We start from the raw sequence: 23,351 nt of genomic DNA, 5'->3' as shown, positions 1-23,351 counted from the left end.
AGAGTTAATGTACCCTCCACACATCCTCACAGACTGTTAAACTATGTAAGGGAGTTGAGCAAAAATGGAAAAACCTAGGGAGACTTGCAGTTTTGCTGTGTCTTATAATGTGTTCTCACACAGAGCAGTGGACTGTGGTCTTCTAGGCTTAAGGTATCTGAGTATAATCCTTCCAAATCATCAACTGAATACTAAAATACACGGGTTTATGAGAACTCCCTGGAGTAGGCCAAAGTGTATATACACACACAGACACATATACATATACATGAGTTTCAAAACAAAATACATAAGAATGTCTACAGAGAGATTAGAAGTTTGACACTACAAGGGAAAGAAATTGAAGAGTTTTGATTCCATTCCAGTTAACTGCCTACTAAAGCAACAATAACAAGAATAATCTTCAGAAGAACAAACAGAATTTGGTGTCCTTAAAACAAATTATTTAAAATTCACAGATTTTGAGTCAAATTACCAGATGTGAAAACCATAAAGGAAATTCAAACTGTCCATCATGGTTTATATGTCCAGTGAAACTATCCTTTAAAGAAAACAAATTAAGACAATTTTAAATTAAACCACAGAATTCATGGACTACAAAAATTGCTAATGGAAACCCATTAGGCTGAAGAAAAATGATACAGAAATAGCAATATAATTCCACAGAGGGAATAACTGACATTAGAAATAGTAAATATTAAAAATGATAAAATTCATTCCTACAGGACATTGTGAATGTATTATATATCCTTTGTTTATGTGCTATATATGCTTTTTTCTCTTAAATTTGCTGCACCATATTGTTAGGCTTTTAACATGTTCAGATGCACTATATATGACAACTCTATTAACAAGTAGAGTAGGAGGGCATTGTTTTGTGCAAAGTTTCTATAGTTTACCACAGGCAAAAAAGTATTAACTTAAAATAGATTACCATGAGTTAAAGATGTATAATGTATTTCCTAGATGATCACTAAAAAGTAATGTGAAGAAAGAAGCTAAGAGGTTAATAAAGAGAATAAAATGGTGGGCTAAAGTATTTATCTAACACATAAGAACACAATGAAAGGGGAACAGAGAACAAATGAACAAAAATGGGAAACACATAAAAGTAAAAAGCAAAATGGTAGACTTTTATCCAATCATATGGATAATTACATTAAATGTGAATGGGTAAAGAATCTGTCAAAAGTAGAGATTGTACATGTATCCCATTTGTTTACAATAAAAAAAAGAAGCAAACAAGTAAAAAAAAAAGTAGAGATTTCTAATTATATAGAAAGTGAAATTTATTTACTTGCTAAAATCAGTGCACTTTAATTTTAAAATACCTCAAATTTTATAATGGATAAACAAATATAAAATATAAGCAATTAACATTATATAGGTGAAGTGTTACATTAATATTAACCAAAACCACTTTAAGATGATGAGAGCAATTAGGGACATTTGAAACTACAAAACAGCACAATAGGAAGATACAGCAATTATGAATGTGCATACACACTGAAAAATAGAGCTGTGAAATACATACAGAATTTGAGGGAGAAATATATAAATCAAAGGGAGTTGGTACTTTCAATATTTTTAAGGAATGAATAAAGTACCCAAAATAGTAAAAGTATACAAAATAGCTGCTTTACACAAAATAGGTAAGATATAGAAGACTTGAACATTAACAAGCCTGGCCTAACTTACACATAGTTTGAAGTGTGTCTGAAACATTTACCCAGACAGACAATATGTTTTGAGATAAAACAAGTATTGATAAATTTAAAAGAAATTAATAATAAGAGTGTGTTCTTCAACTCCAACATTGGTTAAATTAGAAATCAATATCAGAAAAAAAAATCTGGAGAATTCCTAATTGTGTGGAAATTAAACAAGATATTGCTAAATAACACATGATTCATACTTGAAATCACAAGTAAAACTTAAAAATATACTCAAAATTAAAATGAAAGCACTATGTATCAAATTGTGTCAAGATTAGCTAAAACGGAGTTTGGAGAGTAATTGATAAACTTAAATGACTGGATTAGAGAACACAAACAAACTCTCCAATCAAATTTCTATGCTTCAATCTTAATGCAGTAAAAAACAATGAGAGAAAATTAAAACTAAAGCACATGGGAAATAGCAAAGATCAGAGTGGGAATCACTGATGTAGAACAGAGTTCAGCCTACTTTTTCTGTAAAGGCCCAATATCAAATATGTTGAGCTGTGTAGAAAAAATGGACTCTTTCACCATCACTCAATTCATTGGTTTTAATGTGAAAATCTCCATAGACAACATGTAAGTGAAGGGACATGGTTTTATTCCAATATGTTTTTTTAAAAAAGAATCAAGCCAAATTTGTCCCATGACTTGAAGCATAATGACCCTGATGTACAGCATTTAAAATAATAGGGGTTAAGGTGCCGGTGTGGTGAGTCAAGGGCTATAGCCGAGACATCTCTGGTTTTCATTGAAAAGACACCTCTGCTGTAAAGATGGTCAATGTATCTAAAACCCGAAAGACTTTCTATAAAAATCATGGCAAGGATTGTCACATGGCAAGGTCATGTCACAAAATGACCCAACATAAAAAGGGCAAGGATTCCCTTTATGTCCAAGGAAAGAGGCGCCATGATCAGAAGCAGTGTGGCTATGGTGGGCAGATGAAGACAATTTTCTGCAAGAAGGCTAAAACCATGAAGAAGGTTGGGCTAAGACTTGAATGCATTCAGCCAAACTGCAGATCCAAGAGGATGCTGGCCATCAAGAGATGCAAGCATTTTGAACTGGGAGGAGACAAGAAGAGAAAGGGTCAAGTGATCTAGTTTTAAACTTTTAATTTTTTTTTAATTTAATTTTGATGGGAAAATATTGAAACTAGAAAAATTACCTGATGGGAAACAAAAAAAGTGATATAATCATAAAAAATTTTAAAAAATAACATGGAATATCGCGAACACAAAAGCTTGTTCCAAAGAACAAAACTATTGATAGAATTTTGGCTTCACTGATCAAGAAAAAGAGAAATACATAAATCCAGAATGGAGAAAGGAGCCATGTATACAGACCTTGGTAGTCATTAAAAGGATAATCTGTGAATATGTAAATAAATTTGACAGTGAGTGAAATGGACCAATTCTCTGAAAAATACAATTTACCAAAAAACAACTTGAGAAGTAAAAGAATATCTCAACAAATCTAAATCATTAAAAAATCGAATTAACAATTTCCCACAAGAAATATTCAAGCACAAGTGGATTAATTATACAGTAATTAATAATATCACACATTTAAGGAAGAAATAATATTGATCTTTAAAATTGAGAAAATAAAAGAGGGAAGAACATCATTCCTCTACTCATGTTATGAAGTCTGTATTATACTGATACCACAGCTAATGTTACCAGAAGAAATGAAATAAAAATAAAGCAATTAAAAAAATACCCTACAGGCCAGGCCAATATCCCTTCTAAAGGTAGTTTCTTCTTTTTTTTTGGTGCTGGGGATTGAACCCAGGGCCTTGTGCATGCGAGGTAAGCACTCTACCAACTGAGCTATATCCCCAGCCCCTAAAGGTAGTTTCTTATCAAAGTATTGATAAACTGAATTTAACAGCATGCAAAATAATAATGATAATAATAATAATAATAATACACCATAATGAAGTGGGATTTATCCTTGGAATTCAAAATAACACCTTGAAATCACTTAATGCAATACATCCTGAAATAAAAAAATAAAATCATATGAATATATCAAGAGATGTGGGAAAAGCCATTGGAAAAGAAAACCCTAAAATTCATGATAAAATTTCTCAACAAAACAGCAATAGAGGGATAGTCTTCAATCGGTTTCTCTTAAGACCTCTAGCTAATATCACACTTCATGATGACAAACTGGATATTTCAATCCAAATTTTCTCAAATTTTTAATTTGAGAAAAAAGTAAGATTCTTTGCTTTCAATGCTTTTCCCCCCAAATCTTCACCCTTTATGGTATTCTGCTCTTAGACCTGGAAATTGTACTGTCTCATGGTAATAATTTTGTGCATAACCAAACTGAAGAAACTCTAAAGAGTTCTTATTAGGGGCCTTTACCTTATAACAGCTACTGTTATAATTTATTTACCTGTATTATATTAGTTAACACTTAAACTCATATATATTATATATATTCCTAAAAATTAAGAAATATGTTTGAATCGTGGAACTTATAAAAGATGAAACTAAATTTCTGCAGGTAGGTCTATCTAACTCTATTCCTATCATTTATAAAGCAACTTTAGAATTTTGAAATTCTAGAACTTCTTAATTGTTTTCTTTTTATGAATGATCTTTATTAATTAGGATTCATAATTTCTCATAGCAAAAATCTTTCAACTTTTTAAAAGTGTTACTTCATAATTAGCATAGATCATTTGAAACAATTTCTGTCAACTCAAAACAATCATTGTTGATTGATACAGGGAATATATTATCTAGGTTGGTTCTCAAATAAGAAACATATATTATAGCACTGCACTCTAAGTGTAAAAGAATAGCTCTTTAGCAGTTACTGCTACTAAATTTATCTTATAAATTTCCACATTTTGTATTTCTGAGTATTACTCATGAGTCCTTGGTTTTGTTTCTGTATGAGATTTATTTTTCTCTGGAGAATATCCTACAGCTCTGATGAAGTTAACATGCTTCTCAGTGAATATACACTTATTACTACTTCTATATCCCTAAGGGTGCAAATAAAAATAGTTAAGTTTATTGCTTTTCAGATTATGGAGAGATTGTACATTTTATGAATTGGACTTTATGATTCTATCCCATAAATATCACAGAAACTTTTGACCTTTGTTGTGCAGCAGGAAATAAGTACATTTTATTATTCCCACTCCATATGCTAAATTACTGATTTCTATTAATGAAGCAACTCTTCTCCAACCTTTACTTCAGAATCACATTTTTTAAAAAGAATCAGAGCAGTTCTTGATCTACAGTCTTATTTTTTTAGAAAAAGAAGCTGTAATCAATGGTTTAAGGTGACAATTTTCTCAGCTTATGTGACCTTCATACTTTTATATTATATATATATATTTTATATATATATATATTTTATATATATATATATGGGTTCCTTTTCACATTTCATTTTTAAATATATATGCAAAAGTTTTTATGTGTATGGTATGAGAATAGATGCAATTTCTTTCATCTTTTAAAAATGGTTTCCTAATAATCTATTTTTATTATTGAAAATATTGTTCCTTCACTCTCACCCTTAGTGACCTGTTGTGTGACCTCTGTTTCCTTATATGTAGGGTTCTCCATCTCCTCCCATCAGTTGGCTTGATATTTATCAACGTTTGCACCCATAATATAATACTTTAATTGCTGAAATTTGACTCTTCTCAAAGTGTGTGTTTCCAAGAGTTGCTTTCCTATTCCTATACTTTATACTTGCAAATAAAATTCAGATCAGCTTGTCAAATTTCACAAAATAGTTTTGGATTTTTAGTAGAAATGCTTTATATCTAAAGGTGTACATTTGGAGATTTACTATATATATATATATGTACATATACACATATACACACACACATATACTTTAAAAACATAAGCATTATATATATGGTGTGATGGAATAAATGAAATTACACTATATTAAGATCATTGTGTTGCCCACAAAGGAAATGATAATTAGTAATTTGTTACTAATTATGAGGACTTTGACGTGTTAAAATTGCATCTGTGATCTTTTGTAAACAGATTACTCTGGGGATATAAACTCCTTAGTACTTTAATGTTTGCCTGTGCACCAGAATGGCTCAGTGGGCTGCAAAAGGTGAATCATTTGTTGGCAAAAGAAGGCTTGCAGCAAAAAGTTAAGAGATCTGACATGTGGCCAAACAAGGTACTGCCAGGCTACATCTGCCACACCAACAGTCAGAGGAAAATGACAGACAAGGAAAATGGAGATTGGGCAAAAAGCATGTTTAATTAATTTACCTAATAATATAGTCTTATAATTTATGAAGCTAAATTAAAACAAATAAAAGAAAAAAACTGATAAATCCAAAGTCACAGTGAGAACTCTGCAACTGTGTCAGTTTAGATAGCACATACAGGCCAAAAAAAAAAAAAAAAAAAAAAATCAGTAAGCATATCAGAAATTCCATAAATCCAGTTAAAAGACATGATTTAATTGACCCAAGTAAAATATAAAACATTGATTCTCAAACTGGAGAAAAGTTGTTTTAAAAATTAATGTGTTCTGTGTGCCAAATCAGCAAGCTATATGCCTGATGATAAAATTATTTTGTTTCTGTTTTTGCTTTTTGGTTTTTTTTCATAATAGGGATTGAACTCAGTCATCAAGCCCCATCCTCAGTTGTTTTTTTGTTTTTTAATATTTTATTTTGAGATAGGGGCTCGCTAGGAAGCAGAGCCTCATTATATTGACATTGCCTTACAAACAATCTAGCAGAACTCTCATTGGGAAATGACAGTCTAAATAATCTGTTGATTATTACAGTATTGATGAGATCAGAATAAAACATAACCTTAGAAATTATGGTAAAACTCAAGCTCCTCTGTGAAGAAGTTAAGAGAAAACAAGGGATGGAATATGATAGGGGGGCTTAGGTGGTTTCCCCTATTCAATATGTTACTTTGTCATATTTCACAGTAAAGTTAGGAAGCATAGAAGTTGGTTTCAGGTAAAACCAAGAGGTCAGTGGTTATAAACTGACAGGGGCTTTGAATGACATACCCAACAGTCATTGAAATTTTCTGCTTTAGCCAGGGTTTGAGAGATCTGATCGTAGGGCTATCTTTATATCTGAACACAGGGGTGGAGAAGTAGTAATGTAAACAGAAATCATACTTATTAGCTCCTAGGGGAATGGAAAAATGCAGGTAATAACAGACAATTATGTGTTTAGTAATCTATGCAAAAACACATATAGTCTTTGCTACTTATCTTAGGAGATTATCTTCTGAAACAGGCAGAGTAACAGACCAACTACAAAAATAAGACCAACTAAAACAATATATCCTACTTATGGTAGGATGTAAGTCTCATTGGATATGATAAAATTGCATTTAATGTGATCCAAACTTTTGGTAAAACAAGAGCTTAAACAGCTGTAGAAGATCGAAATCATGCAGGTGAATAGATCAAACAGAAAAAATATGGCTAAAAAAATCAATCATTGCTTGGCTCTGCTTGTCTGTTTGATCTTCAGTTTCAGAGTGATTCCTGGTTCACAGAAATAGGCATTTCCAGGCTAATATGAGTCTTATTTCCTGGGTCCTCTCTACTCTGGTGTGAAGAATCCAAGGAGTTATACATGACCATTTAAGAAAAGAGTAAGTAATTAGTAAAATTAAGTAACACCCTGTCCAAATTGACTTAAGCTTGTCCTGGGGGTCTCTGACGTCCAGGTTTTTAAACATATCCAATCTCCTGGTTCATAAGGTTTGGAGTGTTATCTTTGTAAGATACCTATTTAGGGAAGATATTACCTGTACTAGGTTGATTATGTGTTTTATTGCCAATCAACCTCCACAGCAGGGTGTATTCTAGAGCTGGATCCTCCTGGAAAGGATTTTTCCATAAAACACAACATCTGAAAAGATTGGCTCTCATGCAGGTTAGAGTTTTAACCAAATGTCTGAGGTCTCCATGCCATCTTATATAATCTCTGTTGTATTCTAAGCATTTGGGAAATCCCAGCCAATATCTCTGAAACAAAAGCAGGTCCATTATTGCTGTCTGGTTTTTCTATTAGTCAGGGGAAGACATCTTTCCACCCAGTAAACGTCTACACACACACACACACACACACACACACACACACAAACAACAAAACACTTAAGAAATACCTAAATCCTCCTGGAGCAGCTAGCATTATTTTAAAACCAATTTCAAGTCCTCTCAAGTCAGCATACTTCTGACTTGTACCATCCTTGCCAATGAGGATTCACATGGCCTTTTTTGAAGGTTATTTTGTTGGCAATATATTCCCTGTTCTATTAGTTTAGCTAAGATCTCCCTTAAACCTTGGGCCCTTATTATTCCCATAAGCCAGTTTTACAGAATATCCCATCATGAACTGAACTAGGGTCATGTTTCATGGTCACTTGGTCATCTTTTACAGCAACCAGACCTTTCTTTCCTTGCTTGTCTGTCATCTACCCTTCTAAGACAGGAGACATTCAGAAGACTATGCCTTTTGATTCCTCTACAATTTTTCTCCTCACAGGATGGAACAAATTTATAGAGATTAAGGAAAGAACCAAAAAGCAGCTAGAACATCTTTCCAGATAAGGCCCCAAGTTTAGTTGAGGTGTCCGCTGCATCTCCCTCCCGTACTCACATTTTCCCTGAGGCTGTTCCCTTGTGATCCATTCCTTCTTTGCCTCGAAAGCCAGAGAATGTTACCCTGCGTCTTCTCTATGGCCCATATCTCTCCAACTGCCTGGTGCCAGGCATTTTATTAGACTCCCTCTTTAATTCCCCATAGGAATCTTCTCCCTGCTTGGATCTGTCTTCACTGCACAAACTCATTCCATCTCAGTTTTGCCTTCTGTTTAGCAACTTTTCATTGTAACAGGTCTTGATGCTCCTTTCACCTTGGCTTCCACCTACCCTTAGGCTGCCTTTCCCTTCACATTTCCCACTACATTTCTCCTCTTCTTTCCTCCCCTTCCATCTAGCAGGTTCCCACACAGTGCTACAGTCAGTCCATACTTTACTTACCTCCATTACTTCCATTTGCTCCCCAAGAACCTAGAAGACAGAATGCAGATCTCCCTTTGCACTTGCCCCTGCCTCCTGTTGAGACCATCTAGGTCTCCAGTTTCCTTCTTCATCATGTCTACAATACCATCACAAAATGTGGAAACACAATTGAAGACTCTCTCCTCACATAGGCATCACTTTCCATCCCATTCTTTCCTTACTTTTGCTGAAGCCACCCACAGACATAGGATGGTTGCTCAGTACTGAAGTGGTTCCTGGTATCTTCTCATCAACTTCCCTACCCCAGCTTGAGTTCCACATACCGCCTTCCTATGCCAGCCTAGTTCCAACATCTCTCTCTCTCCATCCTAGATATGGATTTGACCCTTGGAGAACCCATTCCCTACATTTTCTTCTACTACAGTTTTCCAATCTCCCTTTGCTTCCTCTTCAACATCCATTCTTACTTTCCCTGCCAGCTTCCTGTCAATCTATGCAATCCCTTGATGTCTGTGGAAAATTAAGGAATGCCTCTAGTTTGATTAACAGGTCACTTTTAAAAAGAGGAATGGGGAACTCAGGGATATACTGAAATGAGTGTTTTATAGTCTTTGAACCTGCTTTTCTGGTCAGAGGCTTGAGAAACCATTTGTTCTCTCCTTCCTAGATACTCCTGTTATATTGCATTATCTCCTGGGTAGAGTGCCCTTTTTAGTACAATACAGAGTATATGCATAAATATCAAGTAGAAACTCTACTTCCTTTCTAGCTATATCAAAGGTAACCAAGGGTTCCTTGGAAGAAATCTGGTTTGTATTGCAATGAGTCAGATGGGAACTCCTTGAGTCTCTCTTCATCTTTTGCTGGGAGAAACTAATGAGAAATAGGTTCGGTCCCTACCCTCCCTTTCTGGGAACAGTTTGAACATTCTGTCTTCCAAAGTCCCTTCTTCATGCAAAATGCACACTGGTTTAATCTTAACTTTGCTGGTGATCAATAGGTTCCTCCTTATCCATAGTGGCTTCTTTCTTCCTGTTGGATTACCTAGAGTAGACTGGAGGGTGTATGGTAAGATGGAAGAGTCTGCTTCCTTATTTTCTTATTCCTCTTGGGCCACATCTCTGTTTTTGAAAACCTTAAAGGCAATCTCTCCAGTTGAGAAGCATAGTTTGTGTACCCACAACCAATTTTTGGAATTTTTTTCCTCAATATCAGGAGAAGTCTGAGATATGAAGTAACTATCCAGGACTATTTGGTTACTGTCTCTTTCAGAATTTCAAAATCTATATGTTTGGAGACATTCTCTAAACCTCTGCATGAAGGCAAAAAGATTTCCACCTACTCTCTGCAGAGTTTATTTGAGTTTGTTCCTTTTAACTGTGGTTTTCCTAACCTCTTGCATCTCTTTGAGGAGTGTAACACTATAATGCTCTGATCAGATTGCCCTGCAGCTGTTTTGGTATCCCAACCAGGAAGGAAGTCCTTGGACCCACTACTCAGCAGGCAGCCAAATGTGGCTGTCAGGCTCATGAGCTCACTGCTTATCAACTTCCTTTCTGGTCTCTGCCAGCCCCGTCAGTATTTCTTCTCTAATCAGGAGTGTAGATGGAGTGTTTAAACATGTGTCTGTGTGGGGTTGTGCTTTGTGAAGATAGTCTGCACAAGAGTGATAAGTCCTTCTGGGCCAGCCCTCAGACCTTGGATACTTGCCTTCCAGTTGTATAAGTCAAAGGCAGTGAAAGGAACATGTACATAAATAAGATTCCCTTCTTCATTTGGAACCTGTCAGAGGGGAAAAACTCCATATCTTAGTTTATAATTGGTTCCATAACTAGTGGTGCTGTCAAAAAGAGGAAGGCATATAGACTTAGGTGATGGTATAATAATGACCAATGATGAAAGAGATGCCTACCAGGTTCTTCCTGATTAACTCCCTCTCCCCTCCAGCTTTTACTCAAGTATAACTTTGGTCCACTGTCAGATGATTTCAGTGCATTAAAATTGTAAACTTACACAACTGAGGTGGGGGTGGTTCTAGACTATTAAGAAAAAAACTCAACATAATTTCCTCTGAAGTTCCAAGATTTGATTTATTTTACCTTGATGCAAATCTCCAAAGTCCCTTCAGCTAGGATAGAGATGTCTTGATATCTCACAGACTAGAACAGAAATATCTTCCAATCTCTCAAATCTGTAGAGAGGTTTTTCTGTTGTCAGGCATCCCTGATTAGCCTTCCCTTCAGTATGGAGATATCTTTTAATCTCCCAAAAGTTGACTGCTGACATCTGGATAGAGATATCTTATAATTCCCCAGTTCTCCAGGACATAGGTTTCAACCAATCTCCTAGACCTCTACCTGACCCTTCTGACACTCTGTCAGCTGACTTGAGGGTCTAGCACTGCTCACCAATCTGAAGGATCATCTTAATATAAGGTTCAGAGTGGTCCCTAAATGCACCTAGGACAATGGTATTGCAGAACTGGTGATCGAAGACTGGGACTCACTCTCTCAGTAACACACGAGAGTTATCCAGGCCAACATCATTTTTATATATGTGGGTACAACACAAACTGGAAACTGGAGATTATTTAAATCATTATGGAAATTATACATACTAAACCATGAAATTTAAGTAAATCCAATATTAGTGGAATATTTATAACCTTAAATATGTTAACTAAGAACAAGACTGGAGATAAATGATCTAAGCACCCATTTCAAGAAGTTACAAAAATGAATAGTGAAGACAAGAAGGAAGAAAATAATTAAGATAATATTAGAAATAAGTTCAAATGTGAGCAAATACATGACAGATAGGATAAATGAAACAAAAACTTTGTTCATGGTAAAGATTAACATATTTGTACATCTTCAGTCAGAGGAAAAAAGAGAAATCATAAACAATATTAGCAATGAAAAAGATACTGTTGTTAAAAAAGGATAATCTTATGAAGATATTATCAATAGCTTTATGCCAATAATGTGAAATTTTATATTCATATAGTTATACAATATAAACTCAAAAGAGAAATATAAAAACAAAGTAGTCACATTATTACCAAAAACATTGAGAAAGTAGTGAAGTATGTTTCCTCAACAGAAACTCAGGTCTCAATTGGCTTCATTAATAAGTCCTATCAGTTTTTAAAAAAATAACAAATTTCAATAATCGAGTTTTTCAAAAAATACAATAAGAGGACGCATTACAAAAATCAACTTATACAGCTATCATAACCTGTCAGAAACCTAAACATTTGCAAAAATATATAAAATTTAATTTATTGATACAGATATAATTATCCATACAAAAATATTAGCAAATTTCCCCTTAGCAATATATAAAGAACATAATGAGTTTATGCCTGAAATATAAGCTTTATTTTGGAAACCAATTAACATCAGCCATGTATTAACAGATCATAGAAAAATAAATTAATAAATAAAAAGTGAATATATTAATGGAAATAGAAAAAGTACTTGATAGTTTAAATGTCCTTTTTTTAATTAAAAATCATAAATTTACATAGGGCAATGTTGCTTGATTCATTCTGTTATTTTTTTCAATTCCCCCCCACCCCTCTCACCCCTCTTTTCCCCCTATACAGTCCTTCCTTCCTCCATTCTTACCACCCTCCTTATCCCTAACCCTAAACCTAACCCTAACCCTAAAGCTAATCCTTCCTACCCCCCATTATATGTCCTCATATGCTTATCAGAGAGATCATTCGTCCTTTAGCTTTTTTGAGATTGGCTTATCTCACTTAGCATGATATTCTCCAATTTCATCCATTTGCCTGCAAATGCCATAATTTTATCATTCTTCATGGTGGAGTAATATTCCATTGTATATATATGCCAAAGTTCCCTTATCCATTCATCAACTGAAGGGCATCTAGGTTAGTTCCACAATCTGGCTATGGTGAATTGAGCGGTTATGAACATTGATGTGGCGGTATCTCTGTAGTATGCTGATTTTAAGTCCTTTGGGTATAGGCCAAATAGTAGGATAGCTGGGTCAAATGGTGGTTCCATTCCAAGCTTTCTGAGGAATCTCCATACTGCTTTCCAGAGTGGCTGCACTAATTTGCAACCCCACCAGCAATGTATGAGTGTACCTATTTTCCCACATTCTCTCCAACACCTATTGTTGCCTGTATTCTTGATAATCGCCATTCTAATTGGGGTGAGATGAATCTTAGGGTAGTTTTATTTGCATTTCTCTTATTACTAGAGATGGTGAACATTTTTTCATATATCTGTTGATTGCTTGTACATCTTCTTCTGTAAAGTGTCTGTTCATTTCCTTAGCCCATTTGTTGATTGGATTATTTGTATTCTTGGTGTAGAGTTTTTTGAGTTCTTTATAGATTCTGGAAATTAGTGCTCTATCTGAAGTATGAGTGGCAAAGATTTTCTCCCACTCTGTATGCTCTCTCTTCACATTACTGATAGTTTCCTTTGCCGAGAGAAAGCTTTTTAGTTTGAATCTATCCCAGTTGTTGATTCTTGCTTTTATTTCATGGGCTATGGGAGTCCTGTTAAGGAAGTCTGATCCTAAGCCAACAAGTTGAAGGTTTTGGATGTACATTTTCTTCTATAAGATGCAGGGTCTCTAGTCTGATTCCGAGGTCCTTGATCCATTTTGAGTTGAGTTTTGTGCAGGGTGAGAGATAGGGGTTTAATTTCATTCTGTTGCATATGGTTTTCCAGTTTTCCCAGCACCATTTGTTGAAGAGGCTATCTTTTCTCCATTGCATATTTTTGGCACCTTTGTCTAGTATGAGAAAATTGTATTTATTTGGGTTTGTGTCCATGTCCTCTATTCTGTACCATTGATCTACCCATCTATTTTGGTACCAATACCATGCCGTTTTTGTTACTATTGCTTTGTAATAGAGTTGAAGATCTGGTATTGCGATACCCCCTGCTTTGCTCTTTCTACTGAGGATTGCTTTAGCTACTCTGGGTTTCTTATTCTTCCAGATGAATTTCATAATTGCTTGCTCTATTTCTGTAAGGTACATCATTGGGATTTTCATTGAAATTGCACTGAATCTGTATAGTGCTTTAGGTAGTATGGCCATTTCGACAATATTAATTCTGGCTATCCAAGAAAATGGGAGAGCTTTCCATCTTCTAAGGTTTTCTTTAATTTCTTTCTTTAGTGTTCTGTAGTTCTCATTGTAGAGGTTCTTTCACCTCTTTTGTTAGATTGATTCCCAAGTATTTTATTTTTTTTTTGATGCTATTGTGAATGGGGTAGTTTTCCTAATTTCTCTTTCTGAAGATTTATCACTTATGTATAAAAATGCATTGGATTTATGAGCATTGATCTTGTAACTGCTACTTTACTGAATTGACTTATGAGTTCTAAGAGTTTTCTGGTGGAATTTCCAGGTTCCTCTAAATATATAATCATGTCATCAGTGAACAGGGATAGTTTGAGTTCTTCTTTTCCAATTCATATCCCATTAATTTCTTTGGTTTGTCTAATTGCTCTGGCTAGAGTCTCAAGAACGATGTTGAATAGAAGTGGTGAAAGAGGGCATCCCTGCCTTGTTCCAATTTTTAGGAGGAATGCTTTCAGTTTTTCACCATTCAGAATGATATTGGCCATGGGCTTAGCGTAGATGGCCTTTACAATGTTAAGGAATGTTCCCACTACCCCAGTTTTCTCTAGTGTGTTGAGCATTAGGTGATGCTGTATTTTATCGAATGCTTTTTCTGCATCTATTGAAATAATCATGTGATTCTTAACTTTAAGTCTGTTGATATGGTGAATGACATTTATTGATTTCCGGATGTTGAACCAACCTTGCATCTCTGGAATAAAACCCACTTGATCGTGGTGCACTATCTTTTTAATATATTTTTGTACGCGATTTGCTAAAATTTTGTTGAGAATTGTTGTGTCGATGTTCATTAAGGATATTGGTCTGAAATTTTCTTTCCTCGATATGTCTCTGTCTGGTTTAGGTATCACGGTGATATTGGCTTCACAGAATGAGTTTGGGAGGGTACCCTCCTCTTCTATTTTATGGAATACTTTCAGAAGTATTGGAATGAGCTCTTCTTTAAAGGTTTTGTGGAACTCGGCTGAGAACCCATCTGGTCAAGGACTTTTCTTTGTTGGTAGGCTTCTGATGACCTCTTGTATTTCATTGCTTGAAATTGATTTATTTAAGTTGTGTATATCCTCCTCGTTCAGTTTAGGCAATTCATATGTCTCTAGAAACCTGTTGATGTCTTTGAAATTTTCTATTTTGTTGGAGTATAGATTTTCAGTATAGCTTCTAATTATGTTTTATATTTCACTCATGTCTCTTGTGATATTTCCTTGTTCATTCCGAATTTTAGTAATTTGAGTTTTCTCCCTCTTTCTCTTTGTTAGTGTGTCTAAGGGTTTATCAATTTTGTTTATTTTTTCGAAGAACCAACTATTTATTTTGTTAATTTTTCCGATTGTTTCTTTTCTTTCAATTTCATTGATTTTGGCTCTGATTTTAACTATTTTCTGTCTTCTACTACTTTTGGTGTTGGTCTGCTCTTCTTTTTTCTAGGGCTTTGAGCTGTAGTGTTAAGTCGTTTATTTGTTGATTTCTACTTCTTTTGTTGAATGCGCCCCATGAAATAAATCTTCCTCTAAGTACTGCTTTCATAGTGTCCCAGAGATTTTGATATGATGTGTCTTTGTTCTTGTTTACTTCTAAGAATTTTTTAATTTCCCTCCTGATGTCTTCTGTTATCCATTCATCATATAATAGTGTATTATCAATCTCCAAGTATTGGAAAAGTTTCTGTTTTTTATTCTGTCATTTATTTCTAATTTCAATCCATTATGATCTGATAGAGTATAAGGTAGTATCTCTATCTTCTTGTATTTGCTAACAGTAGCTTTGTGGCATAAAATGTGGTCTATTTTAGAGAAGGATCCATGTGCTGCTGAGAAGAAAGTGTATTCGTTCTTTGTTGGATGGTATATTCTATATAAGTCGGTTAAGTCTAAATTTTTGATTGTGTTATTGAGATCTGTGGTGTCTTTATTCAATTTTTGTTTGGACCATCTATCCAGTGGTGAGAGAGGTGTGTTAAAATTGCCTAGTATTATTGTGCCATGGTCTATTTCATTACTGGAATTGAGAAGGATTTGTTTGACGTACATGGATGAGCCAATGTTCGGGGCACAGATATTTATGATTGTTATGTCTTGCTGACTTATGCTTTCCTTAAGCAGTATGTAATGTCCTTTTTATCCCTTCTGACTAGTTTTGGCTTGAAGTCCACATTATCTGAAATGAGGATGGATACTCCAGCTTTTTTGCTGTGTCTGTGTGCATGGTATGTTTTTTCCCATCCTTTCACCTTTAGTCTATGGGTATCTCTTTCTATGAGATGAGTCTCTTGCAGGCAGCATATTGTTGGATTTTTCTTTTTAATCCATTCTGCCAGTCTATGTCTTTTGATTGATGAGTTCAGGCCATTAACATTCAGGGTTATTATTGTGATATGATTTATATTCCCAGTCATTTGACTCATTTTTGTTTTTTGACATGATTTGGTTTCTCCTTTATTTGGCTATTCCTTTATGCTAGTTCCTCCTGTTGCTGATTTGCATCATTGTTTTTCATCTCTTCTTCATGGAATATTTTGCTGAGAATGTTGTGTAATGCCAGCTTTCTGTTTGTAAATTCCTTTAGCTTTTGTTTATCGTGGAAGGATCTTATTTCATCGTCAAATCTGAAAGTAAGTTTTGCTGGGTATAAGATTGTGGTTGGCATCCATTTTCTTTCAGGGCTTGGTAAATGTTGTTCCAGGCCTTTCTAGCTTTTAGGGTCTGGATTAAAAAATCTGCTGATATTCTTATTGGTTTCCCCCTGAATGTAATTTTATTCTTTCTCTCGCAGCCTTTAAATTCTGTCTTTATTCTGTATGTTAGGTATTTTCATAGTAATGTGCCTTGGTGTGGGTCTGTTGTAATTTTGTATATTTGGAGTCCTATAAGCCTCTTGTACTTGGTTTTCCATTTCATTCTTCAGATTTGGGAAATTTCCTGATATTATTTCATTGAATAGATTGTTCATTCCTTTGGTTTATTTCTCTAAGCCTTCCTCAATCCCAATAATTCTTAAATTTGACCTTTTCATGATATCCCATAATTCTTGTAGATTCTGTTCATGATTTCTTACCATCTTTTTTGTTTCGTCAACTTTGTTTTCAAGATTAAATATTTTGTCTTCAATATCTGAGTTTCTCTCTTCCAGGTGTTCTATCCTATTGGTTATGCTTTCTATGGAGTTTTTAACTTGGTTTATTGTTTCCTTCATTTCAAGGATTTCTGGTTGGTTTTTTTAAGTATCTCTAACTCTTTATTGAAATGATCTCTTGCTTCCCGTATTTGCTCTTTTAACTGTTGATTGGTGCGATCCTTTAATGCCTGTGTTTGCTCTTTCATCTCCTCCTTCAATGCCTGCATTTGCTCTTTCATCTCCTTGTTTGCTTCTCTGATTGTTTTAATTATGTACATTGTGAACTCCCTTTCTGACATTTTTTCTGCTGTGCTGTCATTGGGTTTTATTGATATAGTATCTAGGTTTGTTTGGGACATTTTCTTCCCTTGTTTTCTCATATTGGTCAGATGTTAGTTGGACTCTGTGATATTGCAGATTTCCTCTATTGGCTTATAGTGTCCCTGTGCATTTCCAGTGTATCACCTCCCAGCCTTTAATAGCCTGACGTCTTGGGGTACCTTGATAATGCAGAGTTTCCGAAGAAAGCTGGCCCTAGCCCGCTACTGGTTCCAGGGAGAGAGACCTGGAGAGGTCTCTGGCTGCCTTGTCCTGGTCCCAGAGGCTGCTTGCGGGTTGGAGGTCTCCGCCTGCTTGGGGACTTGTGGCTGGCTCTGTGTAAAAATGCTCTCACTGGGTGGTCTGCTCCGAGAAGCTAGCCTAGAAAGGCACTTGCTGCCGGAGGGAGATGGGCTGCTTGGGGAAGTCCCTGGCTGACCTGTCCTGGTCTCTGAAGCAACCTGCAGGTGAGCTGTAGCTCGCCACTCACTGGCTCAGGGACTTGGAGCTGGTTCTGTGAAGAAAGGCTCTCATTGGGGTCCTGTTCCAAGAAGCTGGAGAATCTGGCCCTGTGGGAGTAGCCCACTGCCAGAGTGCTCAGGGCTGCCTGGGGGAGACTCTAGCTGCCCTGCCCTACTCTAATAAGCCGCCCGAATCCAGGCCTGCCGCCCGGGCCGAGCTTCACAGGGTAGGGGAGACTCATCCTGTGGTTCTATTTTTCCCGAGTCTCTCAATGCCTCCCCTTCTTGAATCCTGGGTTCTGGAGTGACTGGAGATGCAGTCACCCTCTAGTCCGCGATCTTGGATCCTAAAAGTCCTTCTATAATGAATAATCTGACATAATCGAATCTCAAAAAGGCCTTTTAATGTAAGTGTACTACGATAAAATATCAAAACTTCAAATTTAATCCTGGATCATTGAAAGTTATCACAACTGTAGAAGTCATACAAATCAAGGGAAAAGAGTTAAATCAATAGGAAAAAGGGTCGCATTTGAACAGTCTTTTTATAACAGGAAATTCAAACCAATATATATATATATAGATAAGTGATCAGCTTCATAAATAATCAGATATTTCCACATTATGAAGCAGCAGTTCTCCATGTACCATGTTGGCAAAAATTATAATTCTGACAGTATCGAGTAGTGACAAGTATTTGGAGATATGAAAATTCTCATGCTCTGCTATTAAAGTGTAAATGTGTGTAACATAAATCAGTATGATATTATTAAGCGATTTAGAAGGTACCCATATTCTATGGCTCAGCAAATCTTTTTCTATTTGATGCTCTAAAGAAATGCATGCACATTTTAACTAGGAAATATCCATAGCACAATTTCTCTTAATAACACCAAACTAGAAATAATTCTGTGTTCTGAACATTAAAACGTGTAAATAAATTACTAACTGTGGAATACTACAAGTAAAATAAATGAAGAACAGATAAAATGACAAGTGTGATCTCTCAAAGTCAATGTTAAGTCAAAAAATCAAGTCCTAACAAATTCTGTAGGGAATATTCCCATTTCTATCATGTCCAAATTGGGCAAAACTAACTGCCTTGTTTTCAGATGTTGACATAGATGGTAAAAGTGTGATGAAAGAGATGATGGCATAGGTGCTCAGGATTTGAGCACCTACTGAGGACTAGGAATTATAAAACTCTACCAGTATAGTGAATTGAGTTTAGGTGACATCCAAAGTCATGAATCTCAGAGGATGCAGCCTTTTAACTGAGAAAAGCAAGTGAACTTTGCTAACTGCATCTGAAACACAAGCCAAATTAGACATAGAGACTTTGAATTTGTAGTGGTGGAATACACACTTTGATTAAATGAAAGACTACTATAAAGTGGATATACCACAAGTGCTCTCCTCCATTAAACTCCCTTCCTCAACAGGTGCTATTGACAGGCATCTTTTCAGAACAAACTCAGGAGACTTTCTGTAAATAAATTGAACAATACTACTATCATGAATAAAGGGTTCCTGAGTGTTTGTGTGTGTGTCTGTGTGTCTGTGTGTCTGTGTACACACAGGCAGGTGCACATGTGGCCCATGCAACGGGGAATGGCATAGTGTGGATATTCTTTTCCCCTTTCTCCTCTACTGTGACTTCTAAACAAAAGCCTGAAAGTCAAAGCAATCTGTCTGCCTACCTGAATATTCCAGCTAGCCTTCTCAACAAGAAAGAATACTGTGGATAAATGACCTTATTCACACAAAGACAAAGAGGAAAAAATGTCAGGGAGCTAATGCTACTAAAAGACCTAGTTTTTAACTTTTAAATATAAAGAGAGAGAGAAGGATTATGATGAATTTATAGAAAATCAACAGAAGCACAGACAGACTCAAAAGCATAAAAGGTTTTCAAGGGGGAGAGAATTATGAAATTAATAATCTGGTTCCCAACTATCAAAGAAGACTTGGAAATAAAGTTAAGACATTTGAAAGAATATAGAATAAAGGCACACAAAAGAGGGAAAAGTCAAGAGTTAAATGGATACAATTCTTATTTCTAAACTTTTATGTTATAAACGTTATAAATTCTAGAATGAGCAGAAATGTAGGACAATGTGCAATTCTAACATTTTCTTTTTTTGTCTTTATTATGTAATTAATAACATTCTTAAAATTTTAATAGTTTAGTTTATAATTCAGCCTTTGAGTATTTTTATATAACTATATCATCTACAATTATTAAACACTATACCTTATCTTTACCAATAATTGAAATTCTAGTTTTTCTTACCTTAACCTACTAGTTAGGACTTGCAAAATAATTTTGGATGATGGTATTTGTAGCCATGCTTTCCTTTAAATGTAGACATTGGTCATTACTTATAAATAGATATTTTTCTGGGAAGAAATTTTTCATATTCAATTTCCTAAATTTTTTGTTTTGATAAGACTTATAAATTAGTAAGGGATGTTGAATTTTCACATATCTCTTCACAGTATTATGGTTTTGATCATAAACTTTTTCTTACCTTAGCACTTTGATGGGATAATTATATGACTACCTTTCCTCCAAAAGGTATTTTAATTCCTTGAATACTTTTTAAAATTTATATATGTTTATAGTTTCATGAAGCAATCAAGACTTAGTTCCTGGGTTGGGAGAAGACTCTTGGTTCTTTCTGAAGAGACTATTTGTCCTTTCTGTCTGTGGGGGCCAGCCAGTCATTATGTTTACTAGATTGTTGGGCATCGGAGAGGCTTCTCACACTTGCTAGTCCTGGGGAGGAACCTCAATAGAATTTTGATGAGCTTCTTGGTTTTTAAACAGGGAGAATCAGTTTTTTACCTACACACAGAGAAACCTGCTATATGAAGTGAGCTTCTGCTTGCACCTAAGCTGTGGAGTCTGGATGTGCCTGTTCATGGCTGATTAATCAGAAGGGAGGCAGGTATGCCTGCCACTGCATATCAAGTTGCTGCTGTCTCTGAGCTGTCAGCATCTCACTTATATGGAAGACAAGGGGACACATAATTACAGGTAGGCAAATGACTTACACAGGGATGTTTAAAGTGTGGGTACAATACCAACATGACTCATAAAGTCCTAAGGAGACAGAATGAAAAAGAAGAAAGTGACTTTTGTCATTCATTATTTCCTTTGCTGCTCTGAAATTTGGGACTGACAACCTAATAATAATTATATCAAATGTCACCACCTTAACAAATCTGCCTTTTCTCCATATTTAAAATTGTAACAACATCCTCATTATCCTGAGTTTATCTCTTTCAAATTTACTATTAACTAATTTAGTAAGCATAATGCTCAATGTTACCTCTTTCATTATTTCTTAAGGGTTTTTGTCAGTTTTATTCACCCAGAATAATGTCTGGCACATAGAAGACATTTGTTAAATGTTATTTAAAATAATAAGGGAAAAAAGTGGACAGTACTTAAAACTGTATGTATGGCATACATGGGAGATTGGTCTCAGGACCCCTGGGGATATCAAAATGCACAGATGTCCAAGTCTCTTATGTAAAATGACATAGTAAAACCTACACGTATCTTCCTGCACACATTGTCATCTCTAGATTATGTGTAATACTTGATGCAATGTAAATGTTTTCTAAAAAAATATTCCAAGCTATTGTTTAGGGAATAGTGAAAAATAAAAAAGTCTGTACAAGTCCGGGACAGATGCCACCATCCAATTTAACTACACAGTACTAATTCACAGCAACCTAACATCTGTCAAATATTTTCAATTCTAGGGTGTTTGAATGTTCATATGCAGAAGCCAAGGACATGGAGGGGCAAACTGTATATGCATGCTGAACATCTACATGCATTTTATATTGCATATTATATATATTCTAAGAGTTACATTTGTACTATCTATATATATATATATTGTATGTAAATGACTGGGAAATATTTTTATTATTTTTGGTGCAACTAAACCCAAAATATATGTAGTGTCTAACCTAAACTTAGTCCTAAGGAAAATAATTGTAAGGGAGGTATAGGGAAAATTATCCAAACATTGGTTGATGTGTGATTTTCTTTTCTTTTTTTTTTCTTTGTCACTTTATATTAATGGAATATAAAACTTTTAAGAAATCCATTTTCCAGGATATGAAAAGATCACCAGATTGTATGTGGAGAGAAAGTTTTGCTCTTTTTCTAAAATACAACCTACTATATAGGCTGTGGTGAAAATGCTGGCTAACAGCAATAATCAAGAAGACTTTCAAAAGATAGGCTACTTCAAGAAGGGATAGTCCAGAGAAGACAGGAGGACATGGGGTTAACACAAGAGATGGCCTAGACAGATTGAGTTAGAGGACTTGTTTCATTGTCATGGGAAGAAGGGACATTTGTAGCATAGAGAATGAGCAAATTATGAAAAAACATTGCCTAGCTGAGTAAAAACAGAAGAGCGGCTCTGATGTATTTATACCATATTGTCTATTTGTAAAACCTTTCCTTTGTTTTCCTTCTGAACTTCATTTTGGATTTAACCAATTTTCTCAAAATTAGAAGTGTACCATGTGAAGTCTAGGATAAATTTGGTGAAGATTGCATTAGTCATTTGTCCTTGTTTAAATACAAAATAGAATGGAGTTAACCTATGCTTTTACCAGTTGGTGAGATCTTTACACTTAGCTTACTGTACCTGTATAGGCATACACAAATGAACCTGCGTGGACCTCTATAGTTCAGGAATTTCCCCGTACATGCTTTATTTGAAAGTTTTCATCTTTTGTGAGCTTAGTCAGCATAGAGCTCACTGGGTCAGTGTCCTAAGTCTCTGCCCATCATCTTAATATCTTCTTTGGCTACCCATCATTTTTATGAGGCAGGATTGATTTCTGAGAGAGGGAGGCTCAAATGAACAGGAAAATGCTAGCTGGATTTTATTGAAGGGGGAAAACAAAAGTGGTCCTGTTGTGTATCCTACAGATATTCCCTCACCTGCACTTCTGGTTTCCTCATTTAGTGGTACTTCCAATCTCAGCACTCCAAGCACATATAAATCTATTTCAACTCATTAAAAAGCAGAATGCTAGAAACTGTGCTTCCAATTGTTATTTTTGTAATTGTACTTATCTTTGCTAATTAAGTCACTGTTGTGCACAGAAGGGCGTAGTGAAAGAAGTATAGCAAATCGGGTTTTGCACCGAGCATTCACTTCTATAGAATACTCACATTTAGAGATTATGAACAAAACCATGTTTTGTCCCAGTTTTTAAAAGTAAAGAAAGCAATAGAATTACTGAGTGTGCTTGAATTTCTATGAAGAACAGCTGATTATGTAAGAGGCTTGTACAATGGGTCAAGAGACAATGCAACTTTGAATATCAAGGTAATATGTAGCCAAATCTAGAGGTAAGTGGACCTCTGACCCCGACCTGAAGTGAGGACTTATTCATCACACAAATTAGCAGAGTGGGAGGATATAGGTTTGCACTCTGTTGACAAGAAAAATGAGCAACTCATTAGTTGCTCATTTTCCAAAATATATTTTGGAAAAATTAAAAATAGAAAAATGGACTTAAATATAGTTACAATGTCAGAATCAAAAC

Source organism: Sciurus vulgaris (genome assembly GCF_902686455.1).
Source record: "Sciurus vulgaris genome assembly, chromosome: 4".
Lineage (NCBI taxonomy): Eukaryota > Metazoa > Chordata > Mammalia > Rodentia > Sciuridae > Sciurus > Sciurus vulgaris.
The sequence above is the reverse complement of the archived record's forward strand: the minus strand, read 5'-3'. Positions refer to the sequence as shown.